Source organism: Asterias amurensis, chromosome 16 (genome assembly GCF_032118995.1).
Source record: "Asterias amurensis chromosome 16, ASM3211899v1".
In the NCBI taxonomy this organism is placed as follows: domain Eukaryota; kingdom Metazoa; phylum Echinodermata; class Asteroidea; order Forcipulatida; family Asteriidae; genus Asterias; species Asterias amurensis.
This window is the reverse complement of record NC_092663.1, coordinates 55,800-82,131: the sequence shown is the minus strand read 5'-3', so window position 1 is coordinate 82,131 and position 26,332 is coordinate 55,800. Positions and strand designations below refer to the sequence as shown.

General features: G+C 36.8%; 1 long non-coding RNA gene across 6 annotated transcripts in view; it reads left to right on the top strand.

Annotated features, from left to right (window-relative positions):
• LOC139949245 (uncharacterized) overlaps positions 1-26,332 on the top strand; it is a 126,216-nt gene that overhangs the window by 92,867 nt on the left and 7,017 nt on the right. For 3 of the 6 annotated variants that reach the window (XR_011787531.1, XR_011787529.1, XR_011787532.1), the window contains 2 exons: positions 14,435-14,684; positions 16,020-19,282. This is a non-coding gene — a long non-coding RNA (uncharacterized lncRNA). Of the gene's footprint in view, positions 1-11,312; positions 11,501-14,434; positions 14,685-16,019; positions 26,150-26,332 lie in introns of those variants that run through there. The other 3 variants (XR_011787533.1, XR_011787530.1, XR_011787534.1) reach the window with 3 other exon arrangements.

Below are 26,332 nucleotides of genomic sequence, written 5' to 3'. Positions count from 1 at the left end.
TACTACCGTATATAGTAGTTTTACTACAGCAAACACTATTCACTGTACAAGTACAATTTATTGTCGTTCTGAGGCATCGACTAATATGACTTTGCACATGTATTAAACTTTAGGGCTACTAATTGTGTCACAATCACATGAATACCTAATAGTCAGTACGTTATAATTAACAATGATGTATTGTGTCTTAAAACAATTGATACAGTTTAATTCAAATTATTTCTAAATAAAGGCCAACACAAATTACTTGTTCATAAAATTGATTTCTTTCTTTATTGCCAAACACAAATTCTTCACAGAACAGTGGCTATTAAAATGATCAGGTTTGTAAACAGGCTATAACAACGATACCCCACAATTAAAGCCTGAGCGACTAGTGAAATTTGCTTCTCAACTATTCGTGCCTCAAATAGTCGCAACTTCAACACACTAGTCATTTTTCATGCCCCAAAATGCATTGCGACGTATTATTTGCTGCAGGTGCAATAGAGTAAAACTCACGCTGAAAGGATTTAAGGATTGTGTCACTTTATGTCTAGGGCTGGGCGACTAGTGCGACACAGTGTCAAACTTGTCGCACAGTCGAGATTATTAAAATCACAAGTCGTGTTGCGACTACTTTTTTTAATTCCTAATTGAATAATCGTGTACTCCAAAAATAGTAACAACTTCCTGTTTGGTGAACTGTCTATTGTATCGCTCACGACTATTCATGGCAACATAATTTACTTACGAAACACAGTCAGTGACACCAGTGACAATCCTTCAATCCTCTAAGCACGAAATTTACCATATTGCCCCTGCGGCAAACAAGTCATGACTAGTGTCGTAGTCATGACTTTTTGAGGTGTGACTTGTTGAGTAGTAACTTACACAAGTGGCCCAGGCTTACTGATGTCTGGTTGTGTTTCATAGGTAAATTATGTTGCCATGAAAAGTCGTGACTGTGAGCGACACAATTTTTTCAGCAAGCAGGAATAGGAGCAACTATTTTAGTTGTTGTGGTGGCTTGATTTACGGAGTAGGTGAATAATGGCAGTCGCAACTCGACTAAGCAATAACTAGTTGCGATTTCGACATCAATCGTAGTGCGTACCACTAATCGCCAATCACAGGCTTTCCCACAGCAGCATTTAAAGTGCACAGGTATCACAGCAGTTATACACAATACTGTTTGTACTATGTACCTGTATGAGCGGCTGAGCCTACGACCACTCTTCTACATTGTGGGGTGCAATGCAGTTTTCATCTGATTCTCTGTGTCTTAGATAGTTTATGGCAGTTGAAAGACCATGTTGCTCATCTCGCCCAACTCTTCCACTTAGTTGTACATTTTCATCTTGGTGTTCAAAATAATGACAAACATCAACCCCAGTCCAAAAGCATCGGTTGCTAAGAGTATGTACACAGTTCCCACAGTGTTGAAAAAGCTATGTAAACTCATCTTGAAAGTCAATCTCTGTATTGGTATGGTATGATACATGTCGACAATAAATTGTGATACAGTGGTGGAACTTTGCAGCAAAATGTAGAGTACAGTTCTTCACATACGACAGTTAATATGATGTTCCATCTTTTCCTTTTCTCTTCTTGAGACTTCCTCTGCAAAACAGCAAAATATCTCTTCCACAATTATATACGCTTGAATCTTGATTCTGTCACAGATTTGTCTCTCTTGAATCAAGAACTCCATTCCTTAATTGCAGAGCAGTCGACTACCCATTCATCTGACAAGACGAGGCCTAAAAAGTATCAGTACTCCAAGGTGGGCATGCAGCAGTTCTCTAAAAGCCTTTCCTGGAAATGTGCCCCATCAGAAGAATGAAAAAAATACAAATCATAGAATAAGTTCAGTGATTATATTGGGTCTTATTGTGCTAAACTTTTTCTGCATCAAGCTTAATGTAAAATGTACATCTGTTTTGATTATAAATATTAAACCGTTGACCAGCGAGGGTTACGATTTACGATCATCAATCAACCCAACTATAGCAATTGCAAACAAGTGTTAATTGCTTGTGCACAGAAGAAAAATGTAAGTTAAAAAAAAAAAAGTCAGCCAATGAGATGAGCCATTTTCAAATCGAGGGATATGAATCTGTGTGCATTGAAGTGTTGGTGACTCAAGTCAGACAAATCCAATCTCACATAAAGCTGGGCTATGTTCGTTCCAAACCGAAACAAAACCAAGGAGTAGGCTCATACTTCCTTCGAATGCGAATGCGAAGTGTATTTTGGTGAGGCAATACTTTTACGAGCTGCCCTTCCATAAGTGAGACACAAGAAAATTGTGCTTCGCATCATGAAATAGCACTGCTATTTAGCAGGAAGGAGGTCTACCTACATAAATAACAACAAGTTTTGAAGTATTCAAACATGACAAACAATGACTACTTACAAATGTATGACTTTACGTTTTCTAATTCTATACAGATTCGATCAATATAAACAAGATTCTCTCCACTCACCACTTTGTGACACTGACAGTTACATAATGACTTGGGATCCATGACTTGCTCAGTTGCAAACGTTGGTCGTATGTGGTATCATGCTCTAGTTCAGAGTTCCCTATAGTTTATTCACACCCGGACATCCTACCTCATAGTCCAACTGCTGCCTGCATGCAGCAGACGAAGCACACGAGAACTGACGGAGTTTATCGCAAAACCAGACCGTCCGCAGAGAGGGCACTAGCTGGTATATTTTGACATAGTCGTTCATTAATTGCCATCTAGATAGCAGATCAATATAGCTTCGGCTCACTTGTTCATCTTTAACATTCATAATCGTGAATATTTCCTATTTTCTTACGATTTTTCCTCCACGACAAACACGGAGCTGCCAATGCCGTGTAATCATAACATGAATGACCCCGGGGTCAACTAAACATTATGTTAATTTATTACAACGATCGCACGCTGATTGGTTCTACAGAAAGCTGTAGAAGAAAACAATGAAAAAGTTAACACAGCGCTGCAGGATTGCCAAGACGATGGTAGCTTGCAGAGTGTAGTCTAGATTTCGAGCCGTCCACGTAACTAAATCATACCGTGGCGGGCGCGCTTTGGCGATTCAACCGCGCGTAGTACACTATCCAGAATCAAGCACCATCGTCTTGGGCCAAGACTAGTCTCAGCCTTGTTGACATTTAGAAGTTTTGGAGACTGGAGCTGTAGGCAAAGGAAACTAATACACCTTATTGTTATTGCTAAAAAGTATTATGTTCTTTTAAAAGCGATCTTATAGGCCTGATGAGCAACTGGCCCAAGTCCTTCTGAATCATTCACTTTGGATACTGAAGAAGGAATTGAGACTGTAAGGGTTTGAATTTACCTGTTTACAGAGAAAGTAGTTTCTATGGTCAGACTGTTCGATGATTGGGTCTCAGCCTCGTTGACATGTAGATGTTTTGGAGACTGGAGCTATAGGCAAAGAAAACAAACACACCTTATCCATAAAAAGTAGTATGTGCTTTTGAAAGAGGCGTTGTAGGCCTAAATGAGCAACTGGCATTTGAGCTGTTGGCCCAAGTCCTTCAGAATCATTCACATTGGATACTGAAGAAGGAATTGAGACTGTAAGGGTTTCAATTTACCTGTTTACAGAGAAAGTAGTTTCTATGGTCAGACTGTTCGATGATTGGGTCTCAGCCTCGTTGACATGTAGATGTTTTGGAGACTGGAGCTATAGACAAAGGAAACAAACACACCTTATTCATAAAAAGTAGTATGTGCTTTTGAAAGAGACCTTGTAGGCCTAATGAGCAACTGGCCCAAGTCATTCTGAATCCTTCACTCTGGATACTGAAGAAGGAATTGAGACTGTAAGGGTTTCAATTTACCTATTTACAAACAAAAAAGTAGTTTCTATGGTCAGATTGTTCGATGATTGGGTCTCAGCCTTGTTGACATTTAGAAGTTTTGGAGACTGGAGCTGTAGGCAAAGGAAACTAATACACCTTATTGTTATTGCTAGAAAGTATTATGTTCTTTTGAAAGAGATCTTGTAGGCCTGATGAGCAACTGGCCCAAGTCCTTCTGAATCATTCACTTTGGATACTGAAGAAGGAATTGAGACTGTAAGGGTTTCAATTTACCTGTTTACAGAGAAAGTAGTTTCTATGGTCAGACTGTTCGATGATTGGGTCTCAGCCTTGTTGACATTTAGAAGTTTTGGAGACTGGAGCTGTAGGCAAAGGAAACTAATACACCTTATTGTTATTGCTAAAAAGTATTATGTTCTTTTGAAAGAGATCTTTGTAGGCCTGATGAGCAACTGGCCCAAGTCCTTCTGAATCATTCACTTTGGATACTGAAGAAGGAATTGAGACTGTAAGGGTTTCAATTTACCTGTTTACAGAGAAAGTAGTTTCTATGGTCAGACTGTTCGATGATTGGGTCTCAGCCTCGTTGACATGTAGATGTTTTGGAGACTGGAGCAGTAGGCAAAGAAAACAAATACACCTTATTGTTATTGTTAAAGGCAGTGTACACTATTGGTAATGACTCAAAATGATTATTAGCATAAATGTTTCTTGGTGACGAGTTATGGGGAGAGGTTGATGGCATAAAACATCGTGAGAAAAAGGCTCTGTCTGAAGTGCCTTCGTTTTCGAGTACTAAGTAATTTTCGACAAATTTGATTTTGAGACCTCAGATTTAGAACTTGAGGTCTTGAAATCAACCATCTAAACGCACACAATTTTGTGTGACAAGGTTTTTTCTTCTTTCATCTCGCAACTTTGATGACCAATTGAGCTCAAATTTTCACAGGTTTTTTATGCATATGTTGAGATACACTAACTAACTATGAAGGTTAGTCTTTGTCAATACACCGATCCATTAAGCCAGGCCCAATTATCATTGACCAATCACAACCGCAAAATCTGATCATCATTTGAACTGTTTGGTGATCTTTGCACTAACGGTGATCGGGTTTTGCGGCTGTGATTGGTCAACTTGTAAGGAGGCGGGGCGTAATCGATCGGTCTATTACCAAAAGTGTCCACTGCCTTTAAAAAGTATTATGTTCTTTGGAAAGAGATCTTGTAGGCCTAATGAGCAACTGGCCCAAGTCCTTCTACATCTTTCACTTTGGATACTGAAGAAGGAAATGAGACTGTAAGGGTTTCAATTTACCTGTTTACAGAGAAAGTAGTTTCTATGGTCAGACTGTTTGATGATTGGGTCTCAGCCTTGTTGAAATGTAAATGTTTTGGAGACTGGAGCTGTATAGGCAAAGGAAACAAACACACCTTATTGTTAAAAAGTAATACTTCTCATACTTATCGTAGCACCACAAAAGTAATTTTGTACAATTAATAAAACAGGGCCCAATTTCATGGCTCTGCTTACCGTAAGCAAAGAATATGTTACGGAAGCGGGAAATTCATCAAGTGAATTTAACGACCTGCTTAGCAGGGACTGTTTGCTTGTGCACATAGGTACTCCAGGTTACTAGGCATCTTTGCTTACACAGCTAGTGCAGAAATTTGGCGCTTAGCAAGCAATCGAGGAATGGTGATCAAGGTGATCCCTGGAGCATTCTATTTTGAGCCATATGTTGGGATACAGTAATTGAGGATACTTTCCTTGACAGTTACAAAAAGTATAACCTGCCTTTTAATTTTGACTACAGCTGAGGTGATTAAAAGGGAAGGCATATGTTTGGTAAATAATCTTAGAAGCCTATGTAGACAGCAGCTTTTGATAGTTCAAAGTATTTTAAGAAACATCTTCAATGTCGTGCTTATGAAATATATTATCTTTTAAGCCCTTAAATTAAAACGAACAATGCAACTCATTATTATGGTTCTTGGTGCTGTAGGCCTAGCTGGTGAAAGCCATAGGACACTTTCTGATCAGAACAAGAATTAAAAGTTCACAGATTTACAAACAACTTACAGGGTTTACAGAAGATAATGGTGAACGACTCCTCTTGAAATATTATTCCATGAAATGCATTACTTTTTGAGAAAATATCAAAACAATTTCCCAATTATCAAATTCTTGATATATCGAGAATAGCAGATTTGTTTTAAATACATGTCACGACACAGCGAAACATGTGGAAACAAGGGTTGGTTTTCCCATTATTTTCTCCCGACTCTGATCCAATTGAGCCTAAATTTTATATATAAATTGTGATACACGAAGTGTGGGACTTTGGACAATACTGTTTTCCGATGTTGTGCAATTGCTTTAACATACAGATCTGAACCAGTGAAATTATTTTTAGCCAAGGAGATAACATTTGAGAATATGAACAAAGTATATATAAATTAAGCAACGTTTTGATAATAATAATAACCACGGCAATGGATTATACTGCAGTTTTGTCAACAAATCCATGGTAGCAGGTTCTGGCCGGACTAGAATTCCTCCACTGCGATTTATGTGAGTGTCATTGGACATATAGTAACCATCGTTTACCATCCCATCACTTAATTCGTCTTTTCAATCAGAACCATTTTGTGACAATTGAAAGGTATTCCTGTGCTTCTTCTGGTCCAAAAGGAGACGCCATGATGAGATATTGGTCGCTTTTCAGTGCAAAATTACACAATTTAAACCAAAACACATTCAACCATGTTTTTCTTGATATTTGTCAATAATGCCCCCTATTGATTATCACGTTAAACAAAATTGATCAACAATGGTTATAAACAACTGAATAAGGGCAGTATATACGTGGGTTGTAGTTTTATCGATTCTCACAGGCCAATTTGAATGTGTTTTTGGTGGGCCCTAGCGACAGCCTTGTGCACGTAAGAGTTGAGTAATTAACTGTTGAACACTGTCAAATTTTGTGAAAATTGCGCGGGGAGTACAAACAAATTCGTAAACGATGAGTGTCTGCTTATTGAAAATTTATCTTGGTTCAACATTTTGTCCCTTTGTGAAAACCAAAAAGGCAGCGATTAGTTGTTTTTGACCCCATGCCCGCACGCGTATTTTTTTTTCCTAGGACGAACAGGGGCAATTTACATAAATGGGCGTAGTTAAAGGGACACATTGCCTTGGATCGGTCGAGTTGGTCTCTGAAAAGCGTTTGTAACCATTTTTTATAAAATGCATATGGGTAGAAAGATGTTGTAAAAGTAGAATACAATGATCCACACAAACATGCCTCGAAATTGCATAGTTTTCCTTTTACCTCGTCGACTAACACGTCGGCCATTTATGGGGGTAAACATTTTGACTCCCATAAATGGCTGACCATGTTAGTTCGCACAGTAGAAGAAAAACCACGCAATTTCTACTTTTAAAACATCTTTCCAACCATATGCATTATATTAAAAATGGTAAAACGCTTTTGTTTTGACCAACTCGTCCGTTCGAAGGCAACGTGTTCCTTTAACTATACATTTTCCCATGCACATGCGTACTTCGACGTAATAATAGTTGTGCAAATACACTCACGCATACTAAACATGTACACATACATGCATACACGTACACATGTTACATGTACAATGTAAATGTATATTTAGTACCATGTACCATGTAAAACGGCATATTTGTAACTCTACCTTTTGTCCATAAAATGCGTTGCGCTTGCTTTCATTGCCAAGTCTTGATTGCCCGATAAAATATGTTTGGATATGGTTTGGAGGGGGAGTGAGGGCAATTATGAAAATAGACCATGGATGGTATATCTCTATGGTTGGACGCTGGAGGAAGAAATAGGAGCCAGATTGGTTCATCACAACCTGTACACGATTGTGTGAAGCGATAGTAGAAGAAAGGCAGGTTGTGTGGTCCCCATTTATTTACCACAACTATTTTCATTCCACATACCACCACCAGTGGCCAAAGGTCCCTTGCGGTCATCACTAAAGCTTGTGCATGTGCGAGAGTGTTTTGGGGGCAAAAACACGCCCATTTTATGTTAATTGCCCTCGTTCGTCCTAGGAAAAAAAATACGCTGCCCGCACTTTAAAATACCATGTACCAATTTGGAAATCTCAGTGTTTGTGGCAACGTTAAAGAGGAAATCACAACATGCAGTGAATTTTACCAACATAGGGTGTCAACTGTGGGATTTAAAAAGTGTAACAATTTGAATTTTTGTTTATTGACACAGACTGACCGAGTATAATCATGACATGTTTTTAGGCATCTTCACCTTGTTGACACCTCCCAGCATGGGCTCGAATTGGTGGTAAAAAAAAAAAGATAAAGTAATAATTACTGTTTTTCGAAAACATTGGCAATTATTGACAATCAACGTCACATATATTTATTTTGATTTGTTTTTATGCATCATGTACATAAATTTACTTTTTAAGGGAAAACACAAATTTCAATTATACTGAGCAAAGTTTAATAAAGCTGTCTGAACACAGAGAATTGCAGCAAAAAAAACATTTATGGAATGTTGGCTAAAGTAACCAGTTTCTGTCAGGCATGATTTTTCTGTACATAATAGCAAATTGTTAAGCTTACACTGACAAGCTTTATCAAGTTGGGCCCAATTTAATAAAGTTGTCAAGTTGTCAAGCAGAAAGTACTACTTGACAAATTTCTTCGCTAAGCAAAATATGAGATGGGCACCAGTCAAAACAATGTTAACTTTTCATGGAGTGGCTGATAACTTGTTTCTGTTTAGCAATACTTTTCTGTGCTAGGCTTTGAAAATGGGCCCACATGGGCGGCACAGGCCACAGCTCCATTGAAATACTTCAACTTCTTCTGGAAATGTGTTTTAAATTTAAATATGTTTGTAAGATATAAAGAGCTAAATCGTTATGACAATATTAGTGTCCAATTATTTTAACAATTTTCAGCACAATATTGTTCTTATTCAGTGACACCAGGGCCAAATTTAAAGGAACACGTTGCCTTGGATCGGTCGAGTTGGTCTTTGAAAAGCGTTTGTTATGATATGCATATGGGTAGAAAGATGCTGTAAAAGTAGAATACAATGATCCACACAAACATGCCTCGAAATTGCACGGTTTTCCTTTTACCTCGTCGGCTAACACGGTCGGCCATTTATGGGAGTCAAATTTTTGACTCCCATAAATGGCCGACCGTGTAAGTTCGCACAGTAAAAGAAAAACCACGCAATTTCGAGGCAAACTTGTGTGGATCATTGTATTCTACTTTTAAATTATCTTTCCAACCATATGCATTTTATAACAAACGGTTACAAACGCTTTTTTATAGACCAACTCGTCCGATCCAAGGCAACGTGTTCCTTTAATTAAGTCTGGTCTTTGCTGGGTGAGTACAAAAACTTGCTAAGCACAAACAAATCTTGCTTAGCAGGAACAGGAATACATGTACCAGCTACTTTTCCATAAAGTTTATATTGTTGCGACTGGTGTTACACCAACTATTTGTTAAGCAAAGAATTTTCTGCTAACCGGCTTTATGAATTTTAGGCTCAGTTTCAGAACAAACTCGCTTTGGACTGGTTGTCATGGACGATTGTGCAAAAAGTAAGTTTTCAAAACTCGGCCTCCAAAAGTTTTCAAAACAAAGACTGTATAGCAAACTCACACAAGCGGAACACAGTCCTTCTTTTCTAAGGGCCCGTAGCACTTGGGCATGCTTTTAAAAGAATTTTAGTCGTGCATAATACGTTTCAATTTGGAGAAGTTTCGGACGACATATTCGGTAATTCTAACCTGCACATTTCAACAATGTTGTCTGCGCACCGAATAATGTTTTTTTTATTTTACTTTTCGGCCTGCGGGTTGTGTTGTAAAATCCAACATTTCTTCAAATTCTGCGAATTAAAATTCTTTGCAGCACTTTTATTTTCAAGACAAAAAAAATCTCAACTCACCATTACAATTTTGTAGTATTTTGAACTCGGAAATCCTGTGAAAAGCTGAATTTCTTGGAGATAAAAGACACGGAAACTTTTCAAAGTCCTAATTTTGTTCTTTGAAATTTGCAAATCATGCAGATTTTCACCTACGACCCCAGCCGGCGTCCTCCGTCCAGCCCCTAGCCAATCAGCAACCAGCTTTGATATTTGCATAACAAAGCCGGACCTGCTAGAATTTTCTTGGCAAACTTTTGTGACCATATAAGGTACTAAATGGGCGGGCCTTGCAAGGGAAGAAACTATTTATTTTAAAAGGGGTGATCGGGTATGACTTCTTGCATGGGGTAAACTCGTTTAATTATAAACCAGTGTTTACATGGTGAGATTATTATTGACTGACAATTAGTGAACAATGACCCTATCAGAAAATAGAAGACACAGAATAATAGAACTGAGATTTGTTGTCTTAAGGTATGGAGAATTTAGAAGTTGATCAATACAACCATCCACTGAGAAGTAGGTATAACACCTGTTTTGATAGACACGTAGTGAGAAATTAAACATTTATCAATTGGATTATACTATTGGTATCGTTTAAATATCCCAAATAACTTTTCTTTTTCCAAGACAGTTTTCTTCGCTCTTTACAAATAACTATTTTTGTAACAAATCAATCTTTAGTCGCTATCTGCCAATTTCCCAATTTGCTTTCGGGTAGTTTCGTCAATTTCTTTCCACCCCGTTGAACCCGACTCTTCCCTGCCATTGATCCCCATTATTATTATGGAAGGATACCCTTCCCCACGTGGGTGACCCAATGCTTCTCTGTCCCTACCAAGTAGTCTGTACACTTTCTGTACAGCCTTTTTTAAAAGTTGTATTAGCATCTGAGAAGTCAGGGAAATGATCAACCAATGTTGTTGTTTTTGTTTTACACGTGTTTGACATACGATCGAAACATGGGACTGATTTCATAAATCTGATAAGCAGAAAAAAATACAAACAAATGAATCATTTATTTGCTAAGCAAAAATTTAGTGGGGCACCAGTCAAAACAGTAACCTTTTCTGTGATTAGCAAGATTTTTTTCTTCGTAAAACAAAAGTTAGCTAAAAACTCTAGGTCAAAGATCTACTATTAAAGTTCAAGTTACATGACGCCCGACGATAGTTGATTATTTATTTATTACTTTTATTTATTTATGTAAAAACAATATTATTGAATGCTGGAATAATGAATACTCGAGAGTTCCAAGACTTCTTGAAATTGTTTTGAAACAGCCGTGTTGATCCCAAGAGGGCGCAATACCGAGGTATGTGCACTTTCGTACCTAAAAGCACAACCAAATGCTTACCAGAATAAGGTTACAAGTCAAACTATTACGTGAGATGTACAATTTGTTGTGACTGGTACTCTGCTCATTGCTGCCTAGCAGAAGACATGGGGTTTCTCATTAATATTCCTTGCCAAAACAAAAAAAGGGTCGCTTTTTGCCTAGAATCGATTCCATGTTTTGTTGTCTTTATGCTACTTTCGCCACTCGATTAGCGTTATGTTTTCAAAATTTAGTGTTCTTGAAAATATCGACTTTGGTAACCGGCTTGTGTTTCGGTTACTTCTATTATTCGGAAATCGGTATTATTGGGTTTGTTCTTCGCGCGCCAGACTAATTCCAACGACGAGGCGAGTATCGATGCGAAGTGAGCAATTTGAGGCCGAGGTAAATGTCAATTATTTCTTCATTAACCACCACTCTTCCTTCTTCTAAATGAATCGAACATATCTTCAGGTATTTCTCATTTGAAAAACTCAACTAATCTTTGCAGTTGTAATACTTCAACAAATTATGAGTTTAGTTTTTAGGTATGCGCGGATTCACTTTTTAAAATGTCGATGTTCTCCGCGCCGTATAGCCTACGTTACACACGTTACACTGCAGCCATGCTTTTTCAATTTCCGACCCATACTTTCAAAGTATTTTTGTTTTTTTCTAGAGATATCAAATGAATCTTTAAAGGCAAAAACAGACACGTAACGACAAATAAAATATGCCAGAATCACAAAAAATTACCACCCTCCCCCCCAAAAAAATAATAATAAAATAAAATATCAACCATTAATGTCAACTCAATACTCAATGTAGGTATGTGACGAAACACACGCACAGCAATCGTGAAAGTGTACAGAGCCTCGTTTTTGTTTTTTACGTCCGTGCACATATTCGATCTTGCGCGGAACACATCGGTAAAAAGGTGCCCTAACAATCACCCTTTTAATGACGTATAAGTTATTTTTAGAAAAGTACACAAGTTATGATGACGTAGGGCTTATCTCAGTGATTATAGAAAACTAATCGATTTGCTCAGAAAGTACGTGAATCTTGGGTCATTGTACTTTCAGTGGGACTGAAATATTTTGTACAAAACGGCAGTCAAGTAGTCAACAAAGTTGTGTTTTAGGCATTGAAGGAGCAAAAATTAAGTCTTGCCACCTTGAAATTGATGTTTAGTGATTAATTTTGAGTTGAAATGTGAAGTTTAAAAGCAACTTGTGGTTGCGTTCATTATTTTTTTTGATGCGTAAAAAAAAAAAAAAATCAATCGCAACGATAAATTCATGTCACAACAGGAAAAAATCGGCCGAGAATGGTACTATTTTTAACAATTATATTGATGTTTTCACGCTATCTTACTTGATTCATGGTTTCTTGAATATGTCTTTATTTGAAAACTGTTAATATTTTGTCGGAATCCCTGTTCAGAAGTTCGATGTTTGTAGATATTTAATTGACTTTAAAACTTACAATACACATGGAAAATGTAGTGGGCGGCCATTTTGTGGTCACATGACAGTAATGCCTCTTCCTGATTGGATGAAAGTCAATATCTGACTGTAAACAGAGTCAGCTGTGTTTTTATTTGTTTTAATTGTAACTACTTTTTAGGAAGTTTTTTTTTTTAACTCAGTCAGAATAAGATAATGTTAAAAAGAAAATAAACAAAAATTACATGGAACAAAAATACCATATTGCAGAGTAAGGCTTTCATAACTATAAGTATAAAAAAAAATTGTAAGTAAAGTTTGATCCTGATGCAATGGTGGGTAGTGAGGTGGGCGGTGGGAACGGTGGGTGGGTCTTTCTGGCGGTGGGTGGATAAGTTTGTAGGCTGACAGGCGGTTGGGTGGGTTGGTTGGCGGGTCAACTGTAATTATTACTGTCTAATGTTATTAAGCCTATTCTAAGCTTTCCATTGATACCTAATTCATGAAAATTGAACAAGAAATAAGGAAACAACAATTTTTGTGGATCTTTTATTCACATCATTTTGGTCACAAAGTCCGATTCACTTTTGTGTTGTTTTCAATGGAAGTCCATTGGACACAAATTAGGCTAATTTGGCGACACAAAAAATTAAATAACTTTCTTATTACTGGTCTGAGAAAGATGATCTTGGTGTCATTTGAAATGTCTCTTCAAGAGCTTTCCAGCAGTCTCAGTTTCATTGAAATCCATTAACTTTTCATTTTTTTGTCACATACCTACTCAATGACTATCAAATAACTAAAATTAATTAAATAGAATGAGTTAAACAATAGACAGAAAAACTGGAAAAGTTTCCGTATGGGCGCCACCACTTTTTCATTTGAAATAAAATAATATAGTATCTAATTTACCTGATTGATATATCCCTTTTTGTAAAAACGAGGGAAAAAGTGGTGGCGCCATACGGAAAACTATACAAAAACTTCCAGAATGTTTTGAGCAAATATCGTTGGTAGAAGAAGAAAAAGCGGAGCATGGCGGGACCAAAAAACGATATAGAATTTTTGATATATCGGTTATTAAAAAAACTGGCATCGACGGACGTTAGTTGAATGAGCAATGAACTCAGCTGCTGGTAATTTGAGAAAACTGGTGTGCACAACTTTCCACGTAAAGAAACCTTTTCTTAACATGCAAACAAATGTTTCTAACCAGAAAGCTCAAATTTGGTGAGTCAAACAAAACAACTGTGAAAATCTTTCAACGGATATTTTCATCCTCTATAATATAAAGTAAACTTGTGACTCAAGAAATTAATCACATCGACAGTTAGCCTATCTGATGATTTCTGGATACGGTTGTAAATGGATTGAATTTTCGTGGCGCAGTGAGGAGCGTATGGTGCGATGTTTATCTGGTGTGAGTGCTAACGGGTAAATGTGCCCATCCTTGAAAAGTATACCTTCCCTGTTATCCCAACAATTTACACAGATGGTGTGTGTGTGTGGGGAGGAGGAGAGGGTGGGGGCGTGGGCATGAACTGGGGTTTCATCATTTGGGATGGGATCAGAGAGTACACACGCACAATAGCTTAAATTCCCCGCTAACCTGTGAAATACTGTTGACCTAAGCACAGAATTCCCTGGGTATGCAAACGCTGATTCTTCACTTCTGCTAAGCAGAGCCATATGATTGGGCCCAATTGGTGCAGTATAATTTTTCAAAAAGCAAGACTGTCAGACTTGTTCAGTCTTAAGTTTGAAATTCAAAACTCTTTTGATGAAGCTATTTCTATGTTTTTGCTATGTTTTATTCTCATGACTAATCATTGCTTGTATGTGAGGGTACTAATGCATAGAAACTCAACTTGTTTATTTTCCTTTCTTCTAGATTGACTTTTCAACATTCCTCATGACACACTAAGCATCATGAGGTGGACTCAACATACAAGCAACATGTGACAGTAAACTGAAGATGTAGAGGCATCACAGAAATACAATGAACTCCTTGGCACTATTGGACCAAGACAGATTCCTAACATCTACTGCTATTTGAAACGCTATCAGACCATGGAGGAGTACATCGAGTGGTAGATTCTAATGATGGCCAAGATGAACTGCTCATAACACAACATCAGAAGGTAGGAACAAAATGTATACTGCACTAAAAACTCGGATTGAACTAGAGTACAGCAAGAGGTTGCTCTAAATGCTTAAAATATGTAAAGGACTACAGACCAAGTGACTAAATTTAAAACTAAGGGTTTCTCTCTGCTTACAGTCAATTGACAACCCCACAATGGTCAACAATGCAAAGGACACCATTCAGAAATATGTAAAAGACTACAAGACCAAGTGATTAATTTTAAAACCAAGGGTTTTTATTTATTTTTTATTTATTTTAATTCTTCAGACAATACAATTCAAACAAGCACAGGCCGTCCAGGGGAAGGCAAAAGTATAAAAAAAAAACTCCCAGACCTACCATGTAGCTCATAAAAAGTAAGAAATGTATATGCTATACGTAACACATTTTAAAATTGCAGTGAAAATTAAAACAAAAGATGGCAAGTAATAGCAATACACACACTCCGTAGCCCTACCTCTTGAAAATTCCAACACTTTGAATGTCTGGCATATTGATGTGGCTGGGTGCCTAAGGTTCCCCTCGCAAACCTGTTGCTCAAAACATGGTATCCTTTGCAATCTAGCTTTTCAGCTGCAAGTAAAGCTGACAAGCCTCCAAAAAAACTATTCATTCAAGCTAGACATAGCTTTACTCAACACATTGGTTTACATGGATCTGTTTTTCATCAGAAATATTAAGAAAAACAGAGTTGTTCTGTTTGAACTATTACCTTTTTATGGCAAAATAGACATCGTAGATACCGGTTAATAACCATTTTACTCAAAAAATTTGCATTTAGTAATAAATAATTCAAGTAAAAAATGCACCTCTCCGCCGCACGGCTTTTTCAGCTGAGAGTCCCGCAATGACCCTTTGACGTCATTGGTGCGTTTTCCCAATAGTGTTTATGCACAGTTCTCCAGCTTTGGCCAATTGAGGGCGCTATTTTCCACATCAAATAGCGCTGATGAAGTCACAATATCGTGTGGGTTTGTTTGACCTCACGTTTTTCAGAATTTGGCTTGGAGTGTTTCGGAGAAAAAACATTTTTACCATGTTTTAGCGTGAGGTAAGAGACTCATTATTATTTTTTTCTGTTTCCTATTTACTGTGACATCTATTACAAAAATGTAACAAGTTAACAACTATGTATTTCTGAGCATTACGTAGTAGCTGGCCTTTAAATAAGATCTAGATTGTCTCATAGAACCTGTGCACCTTTCAGTGGACAAGGGGTTTGGCCTAATTTAAGTAAGCACTTCCTCATAAAAACAAAATGTGTGAAGTCTCATTACATGAACATCACATAAAAGGTTAAAACTTATGACCTCTCCTTTCTTGTGTTTAGTGTGAAGTTTCCAACGCAACCTTAACTGGAGCTCTTCGATGTCTGTTCACCCAGCGCCTTGCCATGAACTAATTGCGTGTTGTTTCAACTCGGGGAATTATGTGACTACAGGGCGACTAGATGTAACTGGATTGCTTTGATGTCTGTTCACCTCTCATTGATAACACTCACCATGAAGTACTGTTTGGTTTTACCAACCCAGGGAAGTAGGGATCTACAAGATGTCAATGAGGCATGATAGATGCAATGCTACAGAGATGTAATTTCTACGGGATTATGAATACTTGGACTTCTATCAAGCCATAGATACAAGACTTTAAGACACAATGCTGTTCAAGACAAACTGTTGATGGACTTTAGACCTGCATTTAAAACCTTCCTTGCTGGAACATTTCTTGACACTGCAGACAAACACTGAACTAAGGATCTTGGCCATCAGACTGAGATGGCAATTGACATAGGAGGTGATTTCTACAAAGACTCTTGGAAATCCAACCAGTGTTCATCATTTTCATCAAACAGTGTTTAAAGCATGGAACGTTTCTTTGTTGATACTAACAATCTGTGAATGACTTCTTGGCTTCTTTAGGCCAAGTATTATATGTCATCAATTAATGGAACACTTAAGTGACACCATGATGACATGATATGAGACTATGCTCTTTGTGTGGAGATGCAGAACATTTATAGATAACTCTTTGACCCCAGAGTGACATGAGGTCACCTGGAGTCATAGTGAAGCAGAATATGGACATTCATCTGGAGGAATTGAACAGGATAATTTTGAATTTTTTACTTTATATGAATTTATTAGCCCCTCACAAAAAATAGTAAAAGGTTAAATTGTAGAAGATGCAATGAAGGACAAATTATCCTATCTGATGAATATCAAATCCATTGATATAAGTTGTAGGGACATGTTTGGATGTTTTACTGCAATCTCCTAAAACGTAAAACCAACAAATTTAAAGATTCAACCATGAAGTACACAAAATTAGCATTACATGTGCTCAAACAATTCTACTCCTTAAAAAACGTAGCACAGAATGCGATGGTTGACAAAAAGGTCAATATAAAACCATATAACTAATAAATGAGCAACATGTTTATTTTTTTTGTACAATTTTTTTTTTAAAGGTACACTAATTGACAAAAAATCAATTTATACCAAAACTTTCTAAGGAATACACTTAAACAATTTCACTTTTCCCGAAAGTGGTACATTTGAAAGCTGACTGATGAAAAACTCCAAGTACATTATTTGATACAAGCAGTTATTGTGAGGGGCTTAAATAATACTAAGACTTGTGACCACATGTTTACAAATAGGTCTTGAGCATAGACTTCTTGCTGCACAAAAAAGTGTACACAAGTTAAAAAGGAAAAAAACACATTCAATCTTGCATATTATGAAAATGTATGAAAACTTGTTTCAGTTTTTTGTTTGGGGAAAAGGGGAGCAACTCACAATTTTTCAACTGTTGTCTTTTATCAAATGTTAGCTTTTTATGTTGAAAATCTGGTACAAAATGTAAACTTGCGGGAAATGCCATGCACTGCTCTAGATCCATCTTTTTGTAAGCATGTGGTATGTATAAGATAAATGGTACAGCATTGGTTACTTTAGTTAGGATTTAGCTTTTTAATGAAGTACATACCAAGGTCAGTCTGTAATTGATTAATGATGCTCAAATATTTGAAGGCAAAATACTTTTTTTTTAATTACCCAAAACCAATCTCCAATGAAAACATACACAAGTTTTAAAACTGTTTTGTTTTCTTTTTCTTGACACCAATCTACAGGCGTACACTTTTGAGATAAGTTACCAATACCCATTACAATAAATATAAATAGAAACAACTTTTACTAAGAACGAATTTACAAAGCAGATTTGTTTTTGGACAGGTTCAACTTTTGATGACGTACATTGTATCTTTAAAACTGCCACTTTTGCCAGATAACACTAGATCATTTCAAAATTCCCTTTGACACAAGGGTTGGTGATTCTCTTTCCATTTTCAGAAAACATCTTAAATATTTATTCCTTGAAACCCAGGTGTTTCCTTTTCAAGTGATCTCTCTTATAAAACTATTGTTTGAATTCAAATTTAGTATTGTTATTGTAACCAATGCTGTACCTTAATGGTTTATGTATTTAAAACAATAGTCCTAGGGGAAACACAAAGAGTGCATGTTGGTAGCTGGATACAAGATTGGTGATACATGAATTGTTCACATTTCTGAAACCACAAAGTATTTAAATGCATGTACACTAGTTGTATCTGCTGATGTGACAGTGTTCATACATGCTCCTTTACATTGTTACAAGTAATATTCTCTTTAATTACTCTACTGATTTTGTCAGATGACAGGTAAGAATGAGAAGTATAAGAAAGAAACTCTCAGTTTTTCACAGTGTTTTAAATACAAATCTGTATGAAAAACACAAAATTCAATATTTTTGAAAAGTAAAAAGAAAACCTTGAATTACTTATTGTGTTAAGATATGGTACTCATACTAACAATTATTGACGCTGATTCCAGCTGGGAAAAAGCGTCAATTGACAAGAATGCAGCACTCTCCCAAATGCATGATGACTCCATCTACATATCCAAACTATGCATTCTTGACACTTGTAGCCTAGTGGTTAGGGGAAAACCCCTAAATGACACACACTTTATGATTTGTCTTTCCATTATGGCCAATCTTTGCAGTGAGATTGGGATATTGGTAAAAGGTAGTGAGATGGTCACTGAAACTAGCAGGGCCCTCCTCACGTTTGAATAGGCAGACACCGAGTTGTACTTTACCAAGTTTGCTATCCAAAATGTTTCATATTGTGGCAGTTCTTGTGTTAACCAGTCTTGTACCCTAAGATTGTTTCATATTTGCTGCATTTCAAAATGATTGCCAAAACTTCTTTTTTTTTAAATTCTGGATCTTCCTTTTACTCTCCAACTTCCATATGCAACATTTCACTTTTTCGAATTTTTCAATGAAATCCAATGCAGTATTACTAATGAAACATTTAACTGTGTTCTACCAACAGCTCATGAATGTATCCCCTCCCCTTTTTGGCACCCCGGTGCATGCAAGCCATCCTGGTACTCGCATGAGTGTTCCCTGCCCGCAGGTGTCGGCAGGCTGGTCGGTGGGTTGCCCTCTGTCTGCATTTAACTGGCGTTTGGCTGTTTGTGATGTGTCATCTTCCCCGATCATGTAGTCTGGATGAATCAAGGACCCAAAGTTGGCTACAACATGGTAGGGTCTTTTGAACTTTAATAACCAGTTCTTTCCATAGAGGACGATGTGTCTACTACTACTCCAGGCATTGTGCATGGACAGAACACCTTCAACACCTACTCTGAAATTCTCACTGTAACTTCTGGACTTGGAGTTGTCTCATGAGTCTACGATCAATGACGGTGAAATATGAACCTATGGTGCACATTTAGAGTTGTTCTGACATCTGTGTGATAACAGTCACTACCTCAGCTTGCCAAATCATGTAGATAATGTCTCCATCTTATTCTCTCTGCTCTGCATTATATATTCAACCCCCAAATCACTTTTGATCTCTGAAAATGAGATTCAAACATTTACCTGATCTAAAACCTGAAAATCTAAAAAGCCCAAAGAAACTAGTGCATGAGTTTATTCAACTATTTAGAAAATGTTCCTCAAGAGAAATACAAAAACAAATTTATTTCATGAGCACAAATAGTAAAAAATTACATTATATAGATTAAATTCTGATGAATAAATAGGCAATTTCTTACAAGGTAGTACATGAAATGAAATCAGACAATGCAAATAACTCTATGAAAACACAAAATCGATTCTTAAGAATCGCTGTAGGTCATGTAATGATCATTAATATAAATAAACACTTGTCAGTAGGCAGCAAAAAATTCTTACTGAAAACAATAACAAGTTTAAAATATTAAAAAGGAAACTATGAAGCAATCTGAAGATTTTTATTGAAAAAAAACTGAAATGCCTCTGGAAATCTAGAGTGCTAATCCACCTCCAATTAAGTTCAAATTGTTGCCATTTTAACAACTCGGCACAAAAGATGTTGCTAACAAAATATCTAAACCTTGTCATGCTAGGAAAATGTAAGTTTAAAATCAAACTTCAAAAACAAATCCTAAGAGGAGGCAATTATAGAAATACAAATTGGATTCTGAACATCTTTATGATGTTCAAATAGTTCCAAAGCTATAAAGGATATAAAATAAAATATACATTTTGTCCACAATTGTGAAGATAAACATTCACAGGAGATTAGATCAAAACAAGTTGGTGAATTTAAAACTGACTGTCTTGTGCTAAATCTTTTCACTCAAAAAGCTTTTGCCAAAAGCATCAGCTTGAACAAAATACCTGATGAAGGTTTCCTGCACTGTTCCACTGAACAGAATTTAAAAAGGTCAACATTGTCTGACATCCAGACTGAAAATTGACCAGTATAGAGGACACCATATTATGAGGCACCAGTCTATGTTAGACATCAGCCTCATATTGGTTGTCATGAAGTTGTGTGTTAGAAAACCAAGATTAAAAACCAATCTTTAGAAAGAGGCCTTTTAAACTGTATTTAAATTGTAGCCCTAAAAATAACAAAATTGTTAATAGAGTGTTGCAGTCATAAAACAATGAAGTTTTAAACAGGGATATTACTTTACAATTGGAAAGTAATAAATCAACAATTGAATATTGACCTTTCCGGCTAGACTGCAACACAAGGTCCCACATAGGGGATAAAATAGGATGCCAAACTCTTCAAACATCTGTAAAACAAAATGACCTGGTGTGTAGATGGAGAGCACCATACTATAACTAGGGCTGTAAATGGGGCGATGTGGTGGAGGTTTGTCCCCCCGTAGTCATGGAAACTTTGGTGTCCGATACGGGGGTCCCAGTCCTGTCAGATAGGTCCATGGTCAATTTAATTGAAGTTTGAATTCATGTACTGTAACTATACATCCTCAATAATGTGTATCTAGGAGTAGTATGCATAACAGATAGTCTTCAATCAAAGGCAATACCAAGCATTAAGGGTCTTAGGAAAACAAGATTGTATGAAAACAACAAGAGGATTGTTACAGCCAGAATGTAACAACCTTAAAGATGGAATCAAGGCATGGTCATATCTGAAGGTTACCAATCAAATCTTTTAGGCATCGGACAAAAACCTGCTTTTTAATCACATGAAACTATTCAAAAGTAACAGTTGTTTACAGCAGTGAAAAAACAGCTGATATGTCTTTGAAATTAATGGAATCTTTCACAAAGAAACAATGATGAAATAAAAACTATCATGACAGATGCTGGTAGTTATTGAGTGAGATACCAGTCCAAACAAGAAGATAGAAATCATGGGCTGCAGCAGGCACTGATCCCTTGTAAAATCACACTCTGTGAATAGTCAGCGCTTTTTGTGAAGTTTAAAAAACCAATTCAAGCTCAAAATTATGCAAACAAAATCCCTTTTGCTTGCCACTGAAGTCAAACCATGAACAGCTAATCATTTTCTCTTGGGGAAACTGTTCAACTTGAGTAGAGTCTATCTAGAGTACATGTACTCAACTACATGTACTATCAATCCTATCCTGCCATGCCTTGAAATTCTCATGAAGGGTCACAAACTTTCTAAACGTTTCTGATGAGGCCTGGTTGAGTGATCAACTCAATTTTTGTGGCCATTGAATGACCAAACCACTGTTTGGAAGGATAAATTTGGTCTAAATTTAAAGTTAAGCAAAGGCCTCATGTTTTCCAAAAGGGAAACATGTTGGACCTAGAAAAATACGCAGTCATTTTGATAAAGATGTCCTGGAAGTCCTTCAAAGTGTTTGTTTGTCTTTTTTTTTCAGACATAATCTGTTTTTCACTACCATCTTAGAGATAGTCGCGGATTTAAACTAAATTGTTGCTCTTTTTGTTTCATTAAATTACAAAGACAAGACTCAATTGTTAGCTCAATTTTGTTATGATGCTGAAAGTGCCTTACCCCTGGTCATCTCGGCAACATCAATTCCTGAATCTCATAAATTCACCAGTGTCTGAGCTTCTCATACTCATCCTGGAGCTGCAGTTATTCTAAGTAGCCAGTACTTTAACTAATACAAATGACTAAACATTTGGCTCAATCTTATCTGGATGGCACACTGCTAGGGTTGTCTCTCCCCACAAAGTCAGAATTTTAAAGATGAAGGACTTTCAGGACATCATAAAAACCCTGCTTGGTATTGTTCCAACCTTGTTCCCTCCAACAGCCCATATTAACTAGAGTGGTTTGCAAAGAAACAATGATTGGAAATCCTGTATGGGTGTGAATCAATCTACCTTCTTATGGTATCACACCTACTGGTGCAAGAGTAGACTCTTTGGACTGTGTGGGTTCTCTGCACAGATAAGACCATTACCAATTATTGTTTGGGTGAAGAACTCTAGAGAAGAGATTGGTAGATACAGTTGGTTTACTTCCCAACACTAGTCAATCTATCAATAGATTATTTGGTCTACCATTGTGGAATGTCATAAAGGTATTCCAAAATACCATCTATGTATACTTGAGGTCAAACCTGATAAAATGAACTTGCAAACCACATTTTGAAGTGTCCCATGTTTATAAAGTAGGGAGGATTACAACTGGAACAAGGTTGGTATTGACCTATTGTCATTTGCATCTTGACCATATTCCGAGGGAAACAATTTGCGTCTTACATAGAACACAGTAGATGAAAGGTTGATGTACATATCAACATGTACATTAACAAAGCTTTACATTGTCCGTTAAGCAGCTTGCACAATATTGAGCATCAAAACATACAAATATATGTCCACTTGCCTACATGAGAGTGTTAGTGTTTGCACAGTGCATTCACATGTACCATATTAAAGCAGTCATATATCATAGATGACATGATCTTAGACACCAATTGTCAATCAAAATAAGTCCAGGTTTGAGTGGATGGCACCATTGTAAGATTTTTGCTTTAAATCTTCTTGACAACTGAAACATCTAAAGGTAAAAATACCCTAATATCTAAGTGTTTGTAACTGAAGTGCAAACCATGAAGCTCAAACTGTGCAACTTCTTTCTAAGAAAACATTAACCTTTGCTCAGCAATGACCTTATGCATTAACGTCATGACATCTTAGAGGTAAAGCAATGATCAAACACACATCTATGTATGGCTCACAGAATGGGCCAATGAGCAACCTTCTGTTGATCTCTAGCTGAGGGGACTCTACTCAAATAACGTTATGTGCATAAGGTCTATAGCAAGAGTTGTATAGAGGGCCTAAGAAATGTAAGCTTGTGTCACATGGTCTAGACTTGGGAATGTCCCTCTGTCTTAGATCAGGCTGGTCATAATCAAGACGCATAGATAAATGACAATAGGTCAATATCCTTTGATTGAAGACTATCAACTAAGCTCCATGCATTTTAGGGCTGTATACACCATTGGTCTTTGCCAAATCAGAAAGGAACGCCAGAACAGTTTTTAAGAGAGAAAGATCACTGCTCAAACAGTATCTGTTAAATGTTTTTCAAGGGAAAAATGATGATTATCAGTTTGTAATTTTGAAGCTGAGTAGCTTGAACAAACAGAAATAGTCCAGTAACTCATAAAGGCTGCCTGCAAAAGAAATAACTACGAATCTTCATAGATTTGAAACAGTACAGTATTTGATGTTTTAGCCAAATTTCTTGATCACATAGAAATAATCCAAGAACTCATTAGAAGGCAGCCTGTAAAAGCTTTAAATTATGATGGGTTTTTATGTTATTGGAGTCAAGGAAAGATCACACTCTCACACACTCAAAGGGGAAATATTTTCTTTTAAGTGCATTGTAGAACCATATCAAACACAGAAATGAATTGGATTCCGAGCAATGCTGTGCGCCAAACTTGAGAATTCCTTGTAAAATCTTAAAACATAACAGAGAGGGATTAGGGGATGTTTGTGGCGACTCAATACCAATGGTGTATACAGCCTTTATTCAGACATTCTAATATTCATAACTAGCCACTTGTTGTACTTTAGTAACAAGACAGACAGTGATAATTTATCAGGTCAGTAACAATTGGGTTGGATTCGCTGCTGAAAATAGGAAAACTACAGCCAGTTAAATATGGTAGATGATGGTACTTAATACTGCCTGTATAGGACTCACCTTCAGTAACATGTAGCTTCTGACTTTCTTTTAGTTCTGCACAATTTAGTTGAAGTCATTGTCATCAAGCAGGTTGTGGGTGGTATAGCTTTGAAGTTAACAAGGTAGATGAGAAGTAGAAATAGCTCACTTAGGATTGTTAAGTTGATACTTGGTATTCAATATTATCCTACTGGATAAATAAGACTTACATTCACAAGGTTGTGGGTCCAAATCCTACCAGGCTATTCCCTGATGATTATGATTTTTCAATAATAGTTTTAAGCACAATCAGGAAAATGCTCAGTACATAAAACCCACACTAGGTATGATAGCGATACAGAGATCAAGTTTCAGAGAAGGAATTTAGTTGAGAGGTTTTCCAGAAAGAAAACAAAATGTTAATTTAGCAAGACTACAGGCACCATGGAAGTTTTAAAACATGAAGATGGGGATAATACAAGCACTAGTAGTTCTTTTATCATCCTTACGTTGGTGACAGCAAAAACAAGATATTTGATGCTCTAGGTACATTTTATGCTCTAGGTAGGCAAATATGAAAACAAATTTGGTTTGTTGTGTTTTAAGTGTGCTTTGGACACCAGAATAAAAGTAATTAACAGTATTCTAAATGATCAAACAGTGATTCCAATAGAATGCAATTTAAATGAGTGTAGGATAGATCGTCCAGCATGTAGGAAGCTACTCGAAGTCTATGGCAGAGTAACAAGATACGGTTTGAATTGCATTGCTATAGAATGTAACTATGTAGACAATGGGTAGCATACAATTACAACTTAAAGCAGGCCCTGGGAAATTCTATAATTTTAGGCAGGAATCGGTTATATTTGATAGAACATGTAGTAAAAAGCAACATTTGAGACTCTCGCTTGAAATAACACGATAAGTCAGTGATTAGAGACAGTAATTAAACCCACTGTGGATTTAACTAAGACCAAGGAGTAGTTGACATAATTCACTCTGGAAAATAGCTCTCTTAGGAATCTCTCTTATGAAACTGTTAACAGTTATTCTTTCTACCTAAATCTGATTTTGGATTTGTTAGCCTCAGAATAATCAGCATAGTTTGTATTAAGTAGCATGAAAAGTTCTACAATTTAGGTCACTTAGCCATTTACTGAAAACATTTTGCTCTTTTTCCAAAGGGCCAATTATCATACCTGTTGTACGGCCATTGGCCTGAACTTGTATGTAATGTATACCCGTTACATTATTCTGTTAAGTAGTTGTAGGTGTCATGTGAGATGTTTCCCAAACTGAAGTGATACAAAAGACCAGGCATGTCTCACCCTTATTTCAAACATTTTGGGAACCCTGGATTTTGAAAACCTTGAGTCCCGGCATAATTTGCTCTAAACACGAGAAGCAGCTGATACGCTGTTTGTAATTAGTTCTCCTACTGGCTCCAGAGAAAAGTTTAAAACACTGTACAGAAATGTGTGTGTAGTTTTCTCTTTACCCCCTTGAAAAAACAAAGTTGGTGACTGATGAAGGAAACATAATGTAATATGGAGCCAAAAGTTTGAATATAGGCAGGACTTGCATGGTCTCATAAGCAAATAAATTATAAATTTAAGTAGCTCATGATGAAACAAAACAAACATGTTTATGTTTCTAATGAAAAGTATAGGAATATAGGTTTCTTTGTTGAACTTAGATCAACAAATAGTATGGAAACTTTGTTATAGTGTAGCTTTTCCCCAGGGCCTGCTTCTAGGTTTGCATGTGAGCTTATTAGTGTATAGTGGTTATGCATACAGCATACTCCGATACACATGAGGATGTATAGTAATGTGTACAGTACATGAATTCATAAAACATCAATTAATCTTACCATGGACAAATCAGAAGGCGGGACTGGCAAACCCTGTATCGATCAAAGGCACCATTAGTATCCCTGGCTACCGAGGGGCAGACTAAAAAGGGGCGGATCCAAGGTCAGAAAAACAGAGGGGGTTAAATTTGCCGGAGGTCCTGTCTTGAGAAAGAAGGGGGGGGGGGTAGGTTTGGCAGATCTAAAAAGGGAAATAGTGATGCAACTACCGATGCATGTTTTAATGTTGACAGAAACAATTGTTTAAACTTCACATATTTGGATGATTATGTTACAAATATCCTTG